The 15,967-nt window shown below is 42.1% G+C and overlaps 1 pseudogene across 1 annotated transcript; it reads right to left on the bottom strand.

Annotated features, from left to right (window-relative positions):
• Positions 1–10,045: 10,045 nt before the first annotated feature.
• LOC311107077 (alpha-1-antiproteinase 2-like) lies at positions 10,046–14,899 on the bottom strand (annotated as a pseudogene). Its single transcript, XR_014615864.1, has 5 exons — positions 14,799–14,899; positions 13,441–14,126; positions 12,816–13,086; positions 12,282–12,429; positions 10,046–12,070 (listed from the first exon to the last, which is right to left on the bottom strand). The product of XR_014615864.1 is annotated as an alpha-1-antiproteinase 2-like (transcript).
• Between the last annotated feature and the right edge of the window lie 1,068 nt (positions 14,900–15,967).

The raw sequence follows: 15,967 nt of genomic DNA, 5'->3' as shown, positions 1-15,967 counted from the left end.
TAAAAAATCCTTGTCAATCTACACACAAATACCCCATAATGACAAAGCAAAAACAGGTTTTTAGAAATTTTAGCAGTACATACAGTGGGGGAAAAAGTATTTAGTCAGCCACCAATTGTGCAAGTTCTCCCACTTAAAAAGATGAGAGAGGCCTGTAATTTTCATCATAGGTACACGTCAACTATGACAGACAAATTGAGAATTTTTTTCCCAGAAAATCACATTGTAGGATTTTTAATGAATTTATTTGCAAATTATGGTGGAAAATAAGTATTTGGTCACCTACAAACAAGCAAGATTTCTGGCTCTCACAGACCTGTAACTTCTTCTTTAAGAGGCTCCTCTGTCCTCCACTCGTTACCTGTATTAATGGCACCTGTTTGAACTTGTTATCAGTATAAAAGACACCTGTTCACAACCTCAAACAGTCACACTCCAAACTCCACTATGGCCAAGACCAAAGAGCTGTCAAAGGACACCAGAAACAAAATTGTAGACCTGCACCAGGCTGGGAAGACTGAATCTGCAATAGGTAAGCAGCTTGGTTTGAAGAAATCAACTGTGGGAGCAATTATTAGGAAATGGAAGACATAGAAGACCACTGATAATCTCCCTCGATCTGGGGCTCCACGCAAGATCTCACCCCGTGGGGTCAAAATGATGACAAGAACGGTGAGCAAAAATCCCAGAACCACACAGGGGGACCTAGTGAATGACCTGCAGAGAGCTGGGACCAAAGTAACAAAGCCTACCATCCGTAACGCACTACGCCGCCAGGGACTCAAAAATCCTGCAGTGCCAGACGTGTCCCCCTGCTTAAGCCAGTACATGTCCAGGCCCATCTGAAGTTTGCTAGAGTGCATTTGGATGATCCAGAAGAGGATTGGGATAATGTCATATGGTCAGATGAAACCAAAATAGAACTTTTTGGTAAAAACTCAACTCGTCGTGTTTGGAGGACAAAGAATGCTGAGTTGCATCCAAAGAACACCATACCTACTGTGAAGCATGGGGGTGGAAACATCATGCTTTGGGGCTGTTTTTCTGCAAAGGGACCAGAACGACTGATCCGTGTAAAGGAAAGAATGAATGGGGCCATGTATCGTGAGATTTTGAGTGAAAACCTCCTTCCATCAGCAAGCGCATTGAAGATGAAACGTGGCTGGGTCTTTCAGCATGACAATGATCCCAAACACACCGCCCGGGCAACGAAGGAGTGGCTTCGTAAGAAGCATTTCAAGGTCCTGGAGTGGCCTAGCCAGTCTCCAGATCTCATCACCACAGAAAATCTTTGAAGGGAGTTGAAAGTCTGTGTTACCCAGCGACAGCCCCAAAACATCACTGCTCTAGAGGAGATCTGCATGGAGGAATGGGCCAAAATACCAGCAACAGTGTGTGAAAACCTTGTGAAGACTTACAGAAAACGTTTGACCTGTGTCATTGCCAACAAAGGGTATATAACAAAGTATTGAGAAACTTTTGTTATTGACCAAATACTTATTTTCCACCATAATTTGCAAATAAATTCATTACAAATCCTACAATGTGATTTTCTGGAGAAAATAAATCTCATTTTGTCTGTCATAGTTGACGTGTACCTATGATGAAAATTACAGGCCTCTCTCATCTGTTTAAGTGGGAGAACTTGCACAATTGGTGGCTGACTAAATACTTTTTCCCCCCACTGTATGTCATAAATCTACTATTTAGGCTATGTGGCAGTCTTACTGCTACTAGTCAAAACAATCAGTAGGTATTGTATCAGAAATGGAACACCAATTTTTTACCTGCTACACACATTGTTGTGGGGTTTTCCAGGGGAACATCATTCAGACATTCTAAAATCAAATCACATTTATTTCTAAAGCCCTTTTTACATCAGCAGATGTCTCAAAGTGCTTATACAGAAACCCTATAACCCCAAACAGCAAGCAATGCAGATGTAGAAGCACGGTGGCTAGGAAAAACTCCCTAGAAAGGCAGAAACCTAGGAAGAAACCTAGAGTTGAACCAGGCTCTGAGGGGTGGCCAGTCCTCTTCTGGCTGTGTCGGGTGGAGATCATAAGAGTACATGGCAATTAAGGCCAGATCGTTCTTCAAGAACGATTTTACCTTTCAAATAAGGGTAAGCACATTGATTCAATATATTGCTTTCTATTTACTGGAAGATTATAACATGCCTAAATTCAATGGAGGAAAAATGTATTTGACTAAATAATCACATGCCGGCATTCCTTTTTGATAGTGTTTGCTGAATCTGGAGCCCCATCTAGACAACTTCCCCCTGGAACAATTACAATGACTGATGAGTTTGAACGTGCAAGGAGTAATCACGTCGGCTCTTCACAATATTTTGTAATAGATCCACGGAGACCATCAATTCCAGAGAAATGGAGGGAAAAATGCTATATAGCACATTAATGGGATTATGCTCTTTCAGTCTTCCTCCAAATACAGACATTCTAAGATGAGAAAATGAATGGTCCATTGCTGTAATCCCCCTACACACACGCACTCACACCTCACAGAGTAGATATAGTGCTACATTCACTGTTCACGTTTTGACATTTGAAACAACTTTATTCAGATACAATGCAATGCCCATGCCTAGAAGAGTGACTTAGCCGAGACTAAATTGAAGCTCCGAATGTACACTTCTTAAAAGAGGGTTCATCAAGTGTTTTTGAAACCCAGTCACTTTAACTGGAGATTTTACCCGATGTCCAAATGTCCTAGAAAACCCTTGAGCCTCCCTACCTTTAGAAACATTTGCCTCAACATCAAAATGGTGTTTAGAAACCATCCCGCACCATTAGTGTGAGCTACTTTACAGTGTAAAGGCCTGGAAAGCAGTGGAATAGAATATAGCATACACATACATACAGTAACAACTCTGCATTGAAAAATGGTTCAATAGCAGTGGTGGGTTAAATAAGCAGTTTCCTCCAGCTTTGATGATTGCATGTCGATCCCACTCCTTTTTCCACCACCGACGAGTGTCTCGAGGGGGAGAAGAGCAATGGTGTTTATAAAAAAGCACAGCGCTCCTCTTTTGCTAAGATGTGCATTTGCATTGCATAACTGCCCTGAGAATTTGCCAAGCAGCCATTAAAATGCGAAATATAAATACAGCGTAAGAAGAACAGATGTGCGTGAAGGGAAGGGAGAAAACATTAGCACTCACTGTAAAGGATTATCACAATACCCCATCCATCATTTTACACTAAGAAGAAATCCTTTCTCCAAATATATTCATAGAGAAACCATGGGGTAGAAGGCAAACCGGAGAGCAGCGCCAAATAGGAGAATGATAGTTGAGAGTCGTCTAGTAGGAATAAAGTGGAGGGTGATACCTGCCATGGACTCAGTCAACCAGTCACCAAACCATCCATTCATCACTTATCAGGTTTCTCATACCTTTTCAATGGCACACTTCATGCCTGTGAATGCTACTGTATACGTTTTGAACAGGGGTTCTTTTTTTTGTCTAAATTCACTCAGACGTTGACTACTGTACACTACAGCTGTGTTGACAGTGGTGGGTTGAATACATAGAGCATGTTAGGGTGCAGTAGAGGTATTGTGAAACATGTTAGACAAGAGAGATGGACTTTGTACACTGAGGAATTCACTTTCATGAACCATACATCAGATCAGAACGATAAGAGTGATATCTATTGACAAATGCATTACTCTATGCTACAATATAATACAAACATCTCCCAGGTAGGCAGGACAGTATAAAACAATGTAATATTGTATGATCCCTCAATCCACTCCCTGTATTAAGTGTTCATCAACAAGGTGACATTTTTTCAGGAAGAAGAGGATAAAGGACTACAGTACTGTAGAGCTCTGTTGACAGTGTTCGGGTGAATGCCTATTAGGATGCAATAGCAGGTATAATTTTTTCTCACAACTCACGATTCAGAATATGATCAGGAATTCACTATGCATTAAAAGGATCAAGGAAGAACATTTCTTGATACAGACAATGTTGTCACAAATGCATTACCTTTAGCGAGAGATGCCATTTTGGAGAAACGCAAAAATGTACTAGCAGGGAACTAATCAATAAATACAGTTAACTTGTTCACCCTCTTCCACCCAGCTAGCTAGTGTAGCTTACACTTAATACCAGGTTTGGGTTTTTAAATACAAAACCTGGGCATGAACTTTCCAATGGCTCCATGTGTGCTTTTACATGTTTAAAATACATTGCGCTTTGCAAGTCGTTTAATGGGAATCTGGGAATATACACTACATTACCAAAAGTATGTGGACACCTGCTCGTCGAACATCTCATTCCAAAATCATGGGCATTAATATGGAGTTGGTCCCCCCTTTGCTGCTATAACAGCCTCCACTCTTCTGGGAAGGTTTTCCACTAGATGTTGGAACATTGCAGCGGGGACTTGCTTCCATTCAGCCACAAGAGCATTATGAGGTCGGGCACTGATGTTGGCCGATTAGGCCTGGCTCGCAGTCGGCGTTCCAAATCATCCTAAAGGTGTTCGATGGGGTTGAGGTCACGGCTCTGTGCAGGCCAGTCAAGTTATTCCACACCGATCTTGACAAACCATTTCTGTATGGACCTCGCTTTGTGCACAGGGGCAATGTCATGCGGAAACAGGAAAGGGCCTTCCCCAAACTGTTGCCACAAAGTTGGAAGCACAGAATCGTCTAGATTGTCATTGTATGCTATAGAGTTAAGATTTCCCTTCACTGGAACTAAGGGGCCTAGCCCGAACTATGAAAAACTGCCCCAGACCATTATTCCTCATCCACCAAACTTTACAGTTGGCACTATGCATTGGGGCAGGTAGCGTTCTCCTGGCATCCGCCAAACCCAGATTTGTCTGTCGGACTGACAGATGGTGAAGAGTGATTCATCACTCCAGAGAACGCGTTTCCACTGCTCCAGAATCCAATGGCGGAAAGCTTTACACCACTCTAGCCGACGCTTGGCATTGCGCATGGTGATCTTAGGCTTGTGTGCGGCTGCTCGGACATGGAAACCCATTTCATGAAGCTCCCGACGAACAGTTCTTGTGCTGACGTTGCTTCCAGAGGCAGTTTGGAACTCGGTAGTGAGTGTTGCAACCAAGGACAGACTATTTTTACGCGCTACGTAGCACTCGGCGGTCCTGTTCTGTGAGCTTGTGTGGCCTACCACTTCGTGGCTGAGCCGTTGTTGCTCCTAGACGTTTCCACTTCACAGTAACAGCACTTACAGTTGACCGGGGCAGCTCTGGCAGGGCCGAAATTTGACAAACTGACGTTGGAATGGTGGCATCCTATGACTGTGCCACGTTGAAAGTTACTGAGCTCTTCAGTAAGACCATTCTACTGCCAATGTTTGTCTATGGAGATTGCATGGCTGTGTGCTCGAGTCAGCAACGGGTGTGGCTGAAATTGCCGAATCCACTAATTTAAAGGGGTGTCCACATACTTTTGTACAGTACTGTATAGTGTATCTATGTGGGGTTTCTAAGCAACTGCTCGTAGTATTGAGAGCCTCTCTGGGGCTTAAAGGTGGGCAGGGAGGTGGGGGCCTTGTGGGGCCCTAGGTGACCCTTTGAGGTCCCTGGCTGCCACTTCCTGCCGAATGTGATAATTAATTTACCTCGTGCTCTGGGCTTCCCACTGCTACTCACATCCCCATCCTTCACAGCCCTCTTCAAGTTCATGGTTTCCTGTCTCTCTCTCCCTCCCACATGTGACACAGATAGATGCTGAGTCACCGATGGCACTAGGTGACTCTAGAGAGAGAGGGAGAGGAGGAGGAGAGAGAGAGAGCGCTTTTGATTTCTACACAGTGTGGCGGTTGGTTCTTTCTGATATTTACTAACATGATTGAGGACTCTCACCCCTCTGTTTTTATAAATGATTTCTCCATTACTGGGTCCCGTGAAACTCTGTTGGTAGAACATGGCTCTTGCAACACCAGGATCGTGGGTTTGATTCCCCTTGCCCCCCCCCCCCCCGGTTGGATGAAAGCATCTGCTAAATGGCATATATTATCATTATTAATTGATTATAATATATTACTGTGCTCTTGAGTCGTGACAGCCTCTCCATCCATCCAACATGGTCAAACCCTGACAGGTTATGAGATTAATGTAGGAAGTGTTATGACACCAGAACGGCAACAGGTGACACATGGGATGATGTGTGTCACCTAGCAACCTATCCATGCATCCCACACACAGCCTTGACTCTGTGTGACAAGGACAGAGGTGCACCTTAGTTTCTGAGGGTGGATGTGGGTCCATTTTTTTACCCATTTACTTTTTCGATTGTTGTTGCACTGTTGAGAGGTGAACCTGCAAGGAAGTGTTTCATTGCACTGTGTACTCCGTGTGTATATGACAAATAAACACATTTGAAACTTGAACATGCAGGCTTGAATCCAGCTGGGCTGGAACAAAAACCTGCACCCACACAAAACATCACACTCAGCTTTGGCTATTATCTGATCAAATCAAAATCAATCAAATCAAATTGTATTGTTCGCGTACACAGATTTGCATATGTTATCACAGGTGCAGCAAAATGCTTGTGTTTCTAGCTCCAACAGTGCAGTAATACCTAGAAATACAAATAAACAATAAAAACACAATACACACATAATCCAGAAAAACTGAGAAATTAAGAAATATCAGAATAATACAAGAAACGTTCTGAGAAAATCATGTAAGAAATAACACACAAAACATTTTTAATACTGCAAAGTTCTGCAAAGTTGGCAAGGAGCTAGAAACAGGGTGACCGTGTCTGTCGCCACCATCTTGTATCTCTATCCATTATCTGACTTCTATCAGGGGTGGGCAGTCTTACCCTGAGGCCCAGTGTGGGCGTAGGCTTTTGAATCAGGTGTAAAACAGGTGTATTACTAATGGACTGGAAGAAAAAACCTGTACCCAGACTGGCCCTGGCAGGGTAAGATTGCCCACCCCTTCTCCAGACTGTCAGGCACTCTGGCTGAATACAACAGTTGTTTGAGCATTCTCTTCCCCAAGGATATGAGACAGTTATTTTGCATCTAGATAACCTTTCTATCCAAGTTGTTTTGGATCCAAGTTGTCATGGTTGTCATGGTATTGTAATGTCTTGTAAAGTAACACCACACACACTGCTGTGCAATAATATAAATGATGCATTTGTCAAGCTAACTGCCATCGTTTGATCACTCTAATATTCTATTTATTATGGCAATCTAAGCAAACCAGCAAGCTTTTCTCAGAAAATAAATAGCACCACATGTACATTTGAAGTCGGAATTTTACATACACCTTAGCCTAATATATTTAAACTCAGTTTTTCACAATTCCTGACATTTAATCCTAGTCAAAATTCCCTGTCTTAGGTCAGTTAGGATCACCACTTTATTTTTAAGAATGTGAAATAAAAGTAGAATAATAGTAGAGAGAATGATTTATTTCAGCTTTTATTTCTTTCATCACATTCCCAATGGGTCAGAAGTTTACATACACTCAATTAGTATTTGGTAGCATTGCCTTTAAATTGTTTAACTTGGGTCAAACGTTTCGGGTAGCCTTCCACAAGCTTCCCACGATAAGTTGGGTGAATTTTGGCCCATTCCTCCTGACAGAGCTGGTGTAACTGAGTCAGGTTTGTAGGCCTCCTTGCTCACACACGCTTTTTCAGTTCTGCCCACAAATGTTATATTGGATTGAGGTCAGGGTTTGTGATGGCCACTCCAATACCTTGACTTTGTTGTCCTTAAGCCATTTTGCCACAAATTTGGAAGTATGCTTGGGGTCATTGTCCATTTGGAAGACCCATTTGCGACCAAGCTTTAACGTCCTGACTGATGTCTAGAGATATTTTTTCAATATATCAACATAATTGACCTTCGTCATGATGCCATCTATTTTGTGAAGTGCACCAGTCCCTCCTGCAGCAAAGCACCCCCACAGCATGATGATGCCACCCCGTGCTTCATCACGGTTGGGATGGTGTTCTTCGGCTTGCAAGCAACCCCCTTTTTCCTCCAAACATAACGATGGTCATTACAGTTCTATTTTTGTTTCATCAGACCAGAGGACATTTCTCCAAAAAGTATGATCTTTGTCCCCATGTGCAGTTGCAAACCGTAGTCTGGCTTTTTTTATGGCGGTTTTGGAGCAGTGGCTTCTTCCTTGCTGAGCGGCCTTTCAGGTTATGTCGATATAGGACTCGTTTTACTGTGGATATAGATACTTTTGTACCTGTTTCCTCCAGCATCTTCACAAGGTCCTTTGCTGTTGTTCTGGGATTGATTTACACTTTTCGCACCAAAGTACGTTCATCTCTAGGAGACAGAACGCGTCTCCTTCCTGAGCGGTATGACGGCTGCTTGATTTTCCCATGATGTCAAGCAAAGAGGCACTGAGTTTGAAGGTAGACCTTGAAATACATCCACAGGTACACCTCCAATTGACTCAAATGATGTCAATTAGCCTATCAGAAGCTTCTAAAGCCATGACATCATTTTCTGGAATTTTCCAAGCTGTTTAAAGTTACAGTCAACTTAGTGTATGTAAACTTCTGACCCACTGGAATTGTGATACAGTGAATTATAAGTGAAATAATCTGTCTGTAAACAATTGTTCGAAAAATAACTTGTGTCATGCACAAAGTAGTAGTAACCGACTTGCCAAAACTATAGTTTGTTAACAAGAAATTAGTGGAGTGGTTGAAAAACAAGTTTTAATGACTCCAACCTAAGTGTATGTAAACTTCCGACTTCAACTGTATGTACCCTGTGATATAAAATGTAGCATCTGGAAAGTGGATTTGTAGACTGTCTGTGAATTTGAAATGGATACTGTTAAGTGTATGTTTCGACCATTAAAATTGGATTCAGAAACCACCTTGTTTGTGTTTTGTACATTTCCATAATGATGGCATGAAAGGGCTAGCCTCGTACGAACCATCCCGATCTCGCAAGCTTACATTCTGTTTCGCTACACACACACAAAATAGTCCAGTATTGCAATGCTTCACTGGATCAATCTGAGACTTTGCACACACACTGATGCCATCTAGTGGCCAAAATCTAAATTGCGCCTAAACTGCAATATTATATTGTGGCCTTTCTCTTGCATTTCAAAGATGATGAAAAAATAAGAAGAAGAAAATGCATGTTTTTTTGTTTATATTATCTTTTACCAGATCTAATGTGTTATATTCTCCTACATTAATTTCACATTTCCACAAACTTCAAATTGTTTCCTTTCAAATGGTAGCAAGAATATGCATATCGTTGCTTCAGGTCCTGAGCTACAGGCAGTTAGATTTGGGGGTGTCATTTAGGCGTAAATTGAAAAAAAGGGTCAGATCCGTAAGAGGTTAATCCATTTTAAAATAAGGCAGTAACATAACAAAATGTGGAAAAAGGGAAGGGGTCTGAATACTTTCCAAATGCACTGTATATATAAACCAGAGCAGTGAAATGTGTTGCTTTACAGGATCAGCCATAGTAGTACGGCGCCCCTGGAGCAAATTAGGGGTTAAGTGCCGGTTAAGTGCCTTGCTCAAGGGCACATTGACAGATTTTCACCTTGTCGGCTATAGATAACAATTTCACACAATCCATCTCCTAGCCTGACTGTGTGGGTATCATACCATATGATCTCTTTAATATTAGATAATCGGCGGAGCAGAAAAGAGATGACTGGTGTTGGGGGTGAGAAGAAGAGTGGGTTGGGGGTGAGAGGAAGAGGGGGTTGGGGGTGAGAAGAAAAGGGGGTTGGGGTGAGAAGAAGTAGGGGTTGGGGGTGAGAAAAAGAGGGGGTTGGGGTTGAGAGGAAGAGGGGGTTGAGGTTGAAAAACAGTTGGGAGTTTGTGGCTAATTGAGGTAAAACAGTAATTCTGCTCATAGTTTATGCATGTATGAACTACACATTGACACATCCAGCCCAAAGTGTGAGGTGTAAAAAATATTTAGTAGTCGCCAAAGTTCCGGAGCATGTTTTTAATGAGGCCACATTGTTGACAAAAAAGACCTCCAAAAAGTAAATAAATCCATACAGCCAAATAATAATTCATAATAGAACAATAATTTATTTCCATACATAGACATAATGTATATTTCATATCAATATTAATATAATCCAAGTTTTCTCATAATAGCAGGAACAAGTATCATTAATCACCCACGGACTGGTTTATAATAATGGACTATTCCACCTTGAAAGTTCCTGTGCCTTGTTTCAAGCGATATGGTTGCAAACGTGACATTAATTGAAATGAATCTGCACCAATGAGGCGCTTTCAGAACGGGACAGAGACAAGACAAAGAAAGAAAGAAGATTGAATTTGAACAGATAAAAGTAAATTAACACATTTCTTGGGGATGAGAGGAAGAGGAAGTTGGGGTTTGAAGAAGAGTGGGTTGGGGTTTGAAGAAGAGGGGGTTGGGGTTTGAAGAAGGGGGGGTTGGGGTTTGAAGAAGAGGGGGTTGGGGTTTGAAGATGAAGGGGTTGGGGTTGGGAAGAAGAGGGAGTTTGAACAAGCTAATGACGAACAAAGCTGGTTGGTTTTTTTGAAGGTTCAAAATGGTGCTTGGGTTATCAACTGGTCTGGGAAGAATGGGTAGATTAGACTCACCATTGAGATGTGGGGCACCCCCCTCTAAGAGATATTGTCCATAACTTCTTCTATCAGTTTTTCCCTCCAATGCAATGCGTGTACAATTACTGTATGTCGAACGTTGGTCTTAAAATATGTCTCAGGGATTCACTGTATATAATGCTTTTCTTCACACACTGATTTCTAGGAGCACCCACGGATCAATGAAAGTGAATTCCATGAAGTACTGCATTGTTCTGTTTCGATTTGTCAGCCATCTGTGTTGAAGTTGTTCAGTGTTCATTTTGTGGTTGAAGCAATATACAGTATGTGTCTTAACAAATGGTATTAGATATTTGTATCTGTATCTTTACAATTTGATTATTGTTTTGTCCTGAAACAGGAAAAATGAAATAATCAAAAGCTAAATTTGAAGATATTTTTTATCTGAAGACACAGTCCACAGACCATACCATATGGGGTCAGGTGTGTATGTTTCCCACATGTCTTTCTCACGAGTCAGCATATGAGGGGATAGAATGAGGACAGGTGGTATTGATTGATTACATAAACTTCCCAGCAGCAACTGTCTATTTACAGGTCAAAGGTCACAGACTCAGCTAGGGCCGAGGAACCTCAGGCTACGCAGGTCCCTATCCTCTACTGGGAAAACGTTTTAGCTCAGGATCCATCCAGATCACTGTTCTTGACAGACAGCAGTCTACCTGGCAATACACAGATTTAAAATGCTAGTCCATTGGAAAATTTGGAAAATTCTACATCAAAGAAGAATGGCAATGCTGACATGGGGCTATCTAACCCAATCAATGATTTGAGATGATCACAATCAAGATGAGATATCAGTCGAAATGCATGCAGATAAACCCATGCTTGAGACATCAGCCTAGTATAAACTGTTCAAAATTATGACATAACATTTTATTTTTAATGCTGTTGGGAGACGGTTTTATTTCATGAAGATGCATTAGACAACTTCCAGAGACATAACGATGGTATATCACTATCACCAGACCAGCATGGACATCAGTATGATTTTAAGCCAACTGCAAACACAAACACACACACCTCTGCTATAAGGTATACAGTTGATACAAAAACACATGTAGACAAAATGGCCGACACTTGAATGCCACAACTGCAAACCGCAAAGTCAGATACAGATATGTTTTGCCACTTGTTAAAGCATGAGAGACAAAAACCTTTCTTAAATCTCCTCAGATGTCCTTCACAATCTTCCTCTTTTTCCCTCTCTCCCTCCCTTTCCCTCCCTCTCTGTAGTTCATTTGGGGCTGGGATTGGTGACCTTGCCCATGAAGACGATGCTCTTGGTAGAGTCCTCCAGGATGAAGAGCAGGAAGGGCCTGTTGAGCATGATGGTGTCTGGGAGAGACGTGGCCACGATCTCTATCGTAGTGACAGCGGCCGCCTCAGTCCCCTTCTCATCTACACTCAGCACAGCCTTGTGGGTAAACTGGGGAGGGAACAGGAACAGGTTAATTTGTTGAACTTGACACCACTGTCCCCTACGTGGCCTATACACATAATAGAATATAATAGAATGGAATAGACCCTTAGTAGTCCAACAGAGACAGACATTCTTCTTCTATTTTGCTCCCAATTCCCTCAGACAGACAAGAGAAGAGACAGACATGAGATGGATAGGACTGATCATCAGAACCTACCTTGGACACCTTCAGTTTGGATTCCTCATAGATGGCAGAGAAGTCAGCTGTGTCACCGAAGGCACTGACCACACCCATGTCCTTCAGATGTTCTCCCAGGGAGTAGGAGGTAGAGGTAGAGAACTTTGGCATGAAGATATCCACGTTGCTGAAAGAGACATTATCATTTTCATATACTTAGTTTATACTATCAGCACAAAGAAACGTGCATGATCCTGCTGCTTGCAAATGCAAGCCACATTAAAATGTTAATCTGCATTAAGAATCTCTTTATATGATACAATCCGATACTCATTGCAAACTTGGTCTTGTCAGTTGATTAACAAACTACCCTGACCTTATGTTAAGAATAGATACAAATAAATCATACATAAAGAATAGGTTGCGTTATACTGAAAAGGTGTCCAATAAAAAAAGTTCTAAACAATCTACTCTCCTTAACTCCTAAAGAGGCTGCAGTACTAAAGTGACCGTATACCATGAATTAATAAAGAAAGTTACATTAGAAAAGTGTATAAAATCAGGTGTTCTCACGTCCTGAACAGATGCTCGTGCACGTGCTTCAGGTAGTCCTTGTTGATGAAGGCCTCCACATGCTCCATCTTGCCGTCATTGGGCAGGACCACCATCATTGAGGAGTTGCCTTTGTAAGGCAGCATGACCACGGTGGTGAAGTTATCCTGGTCCTGGTACAACTCATAACGACCCGTCCTCTTCATCATGTCCACCTGCACCTTGGTGTTCTCGTCCACCTTGAATTCAGCCTTGTGGGTCAGCGTGGCATCGAAAGGCTTATCCCACTTCCCTGGGGAGGGAGGTAGAGGACATTGTTACTAAGGGGTAGTAAACATGCAAGCAGAAACAGACAATGTTATTAGCCTATATTGTTTTTAGTTTGTCCTGCATACATTTTCTTTTAATTCTTTATTGACACATCTTCTGTTTACCGTGTGTGGAAATCAGTTAGTCAGTCAATCAGTCAGTCAGTCAGCCAGTCAGTCAGTCAGTCAGTCAGCTAGTCAGTCAGTCAGTCAGTCAGCCAGTCAGTCAGTCAGTCAGTCAGTCAGTCAATTGATCAATGATGTGTATTTTATCGTTGTTCTTAAATCCAACAATAAGTGCCTGACCATTTTCTCCTACTACAGTGTCCTCCTCCTACCTCTGAAGAAGACGTAGTTGATGAGCACCATGACCGTATTAGGGTCCAGATCCTTCACCATGTCCGTGATCTTGTCCTGGGTCTTCTTGGCGATGAACTTGTTGATCTCGGCTTCAGCCTCAGCGGGGTTCTTAAAGTCGACAGTGAAGCCTTCGCTGGTTTAGAAGTGCTTAGCGTCCTCCAGGAACTTGGCCAGGGGCTTGAAGCCGTCCCTCAAGGCCAAGGCATTGCCCATGTCCAGCTGCATGGCCTCCCCAGTGTGGCCCAACATGTGGTTCAGGTGCTCATAGGCCTTGTTCACCTGGTCCGGTGTGAAGGCTCCGTAGCCCAGAGTGGAGTACAGCTGACTGTGGGTGTCTCCCTTAGCCCCCAAGGGACAGCATAGCCAGGCTAGTGGCAATGCCCAGAGGAGAGAAGAAAATGTTCATGTTCTCGGTGTTGGCTTTGCTCAGGCTCCTGTAGAGGGCGAAGGCAAAGTCTGCGTTGTGGGGCGCCAGCTTGTGGCAGGACTCTTCGTCCCCGTGGCCGTGTCCGTGCTGGGGGTGGGCCTCGCCGGCGGCGTGGTGGAGGTGATGGTGGTGGTCTTCTGTGTGACCGGCGTGGTCCCCGTCGTGGGGCGCCGCCCAGGCCACGCAGAGCAGCACAGCCACTATCGCACAATAAGATATACCCCACATTTTATCTACCTGGGGAGAAAGAATGGACAATGTCATTACTACTCTGCACAGATTTTAAAAACCATTATGCGGTACGTGTTATTACCATACTTTAAGTAAAGTGTAACCCGTACTCTAATACCTATCTAGAAATTACAACAATATGACTTCCTTAACTCTTTTAGCCATGTCATGAGGTTTGTCACTTGTTAAACATGGTTTCAAAATGACTGAGGTGATGAAATCCCTAAATCGTACATGTTCATAAAATCAGCAAATATAAGATATACAGTACTGTATGTGTTCATTATAGCCTCACATAGGAACATTTCCTGGGCACAGACTTAGATTCACTTGTATTAACATTTCACCTTGCAAACACCTACTCACTCTCCCAGATTTAGCATGTAATACCTATCATATCTAGGTACTGCTAACTATCATAACTAGGTACTTATTATCTTGACTAGGGTTGCAAAATATCAGGAACTTTCAATAAATTCCCTGTTTTTCCAGAAATCCTGATTGGAGGATTCCAGATTTCCTGCTCATTCCCTCCTGATTCCGAGTATCCTCCAACTGGGACTTTGGGAAAACTAGGGAATTTATCTGAATTTTGCAACCCTAATCTTAACTAACTATGATCTAACCGAACATTTTCAAGACCTTAAAAAATGCAGTGACATAAAGATCAGTTCTTACCTTCAACGTCCTCTTTGCCGGAGACAATGTGTCAGGAACTCTGTCAATTTATGGTCCTGAGAGGATCAGCTGATCACATTTAATAAATTATTAACCAGACACGCCTCCCTTTACTGACCTGGCTGAACAGGAGATTAATCTGGCCAGGCTGACTAGCCTACATGTAATGATGCAACATGACTCAATACCCAGTACTCTACAGCAAAGCACTAAAGGATTTTCCTTTGTCACAATAAGTTGTTGGTAAATGTAGGTGATCTTACTCATGCCTCGCAACACTTTTCATCAGTGACACATGATTGCTCAGAACTCTTATATTTTAACACCATCACAAACTGATATAATAAAGACAACAATCAGTTGAATTGCAATTAACATGAGAAATAAATTGCAATTTTTAAAAATCAGACAGCAGAATGGCATGTTTTATTATTATTACTACAGTATATTAGAATGACTTTGTGACACCAAATCTTGTGTCGTCTCTCAGATCTCTCCTGGCCGCTCTGTGCTAGTAACATTCCAGAACCCCTGTAGACCAGTAGCTGTTCAACTAGACTCCATATTGGAACCACCGATTGGCTTATGATGGTGATCTGTCACTGTTGAAAGCTGGGAACAGATTATTGAGCTGACCACTCATGACTGATCTGCTGTCTGATGCATCTTGTTCTATTCTACTCATCATTTTATCTCTCCGAGTTTGAAATATCACAATGTCATCTGCAGGACGCCAGCATGAAAGAATATAATGATATTCACACTCAAAGCTTTGCTCTCTGTGTGTGTCATTGTGAAATGTTTGATTCTAGAACTCCAGCTTGTTGTGTAGCCTAAGGATAAAATGAGCTTAAAACCTTTGCTGTCTCTGTCATTAAAATGATTGTCAATAATGAAATTATTGATTCTGATATTGACTGATGATTGAGTTTGTATAGTGTTTTCTTTCATCCTAATTGTAAATCAATTTAATTGTGAAATTGTTATGTAATGTAAAAGTCAGCCCTAACCTGTATATAACAAAAACCCTTTCATTACTAGATTAAAGTGTTCTATCTAAAATATTACAATAAAACAAAACCTAGAGCAGAACAAGTACATTCTTATAATTTTTCTTCAACAAATGCTCTTTCATAGCCTTGTACAAACCATCCTGATCTCGTGAGCTT

Source organism: Coregonus lavaretus (assembly GCF_964263955.1).
Source record: "Coregonus lavaretus genome assembly, chromosome: 31".
Lineage (NCBI taxonomy): Eukaryota > Metazoa > Chordata > Actinopteri > Salmoniformes > Salmonidae > Coregonus > Coregonus lavaretus.
Note: the sequence above shows the minus strand (reverse complement) of the source record. Positions and strands in the feature narration are given on the sequence as shown.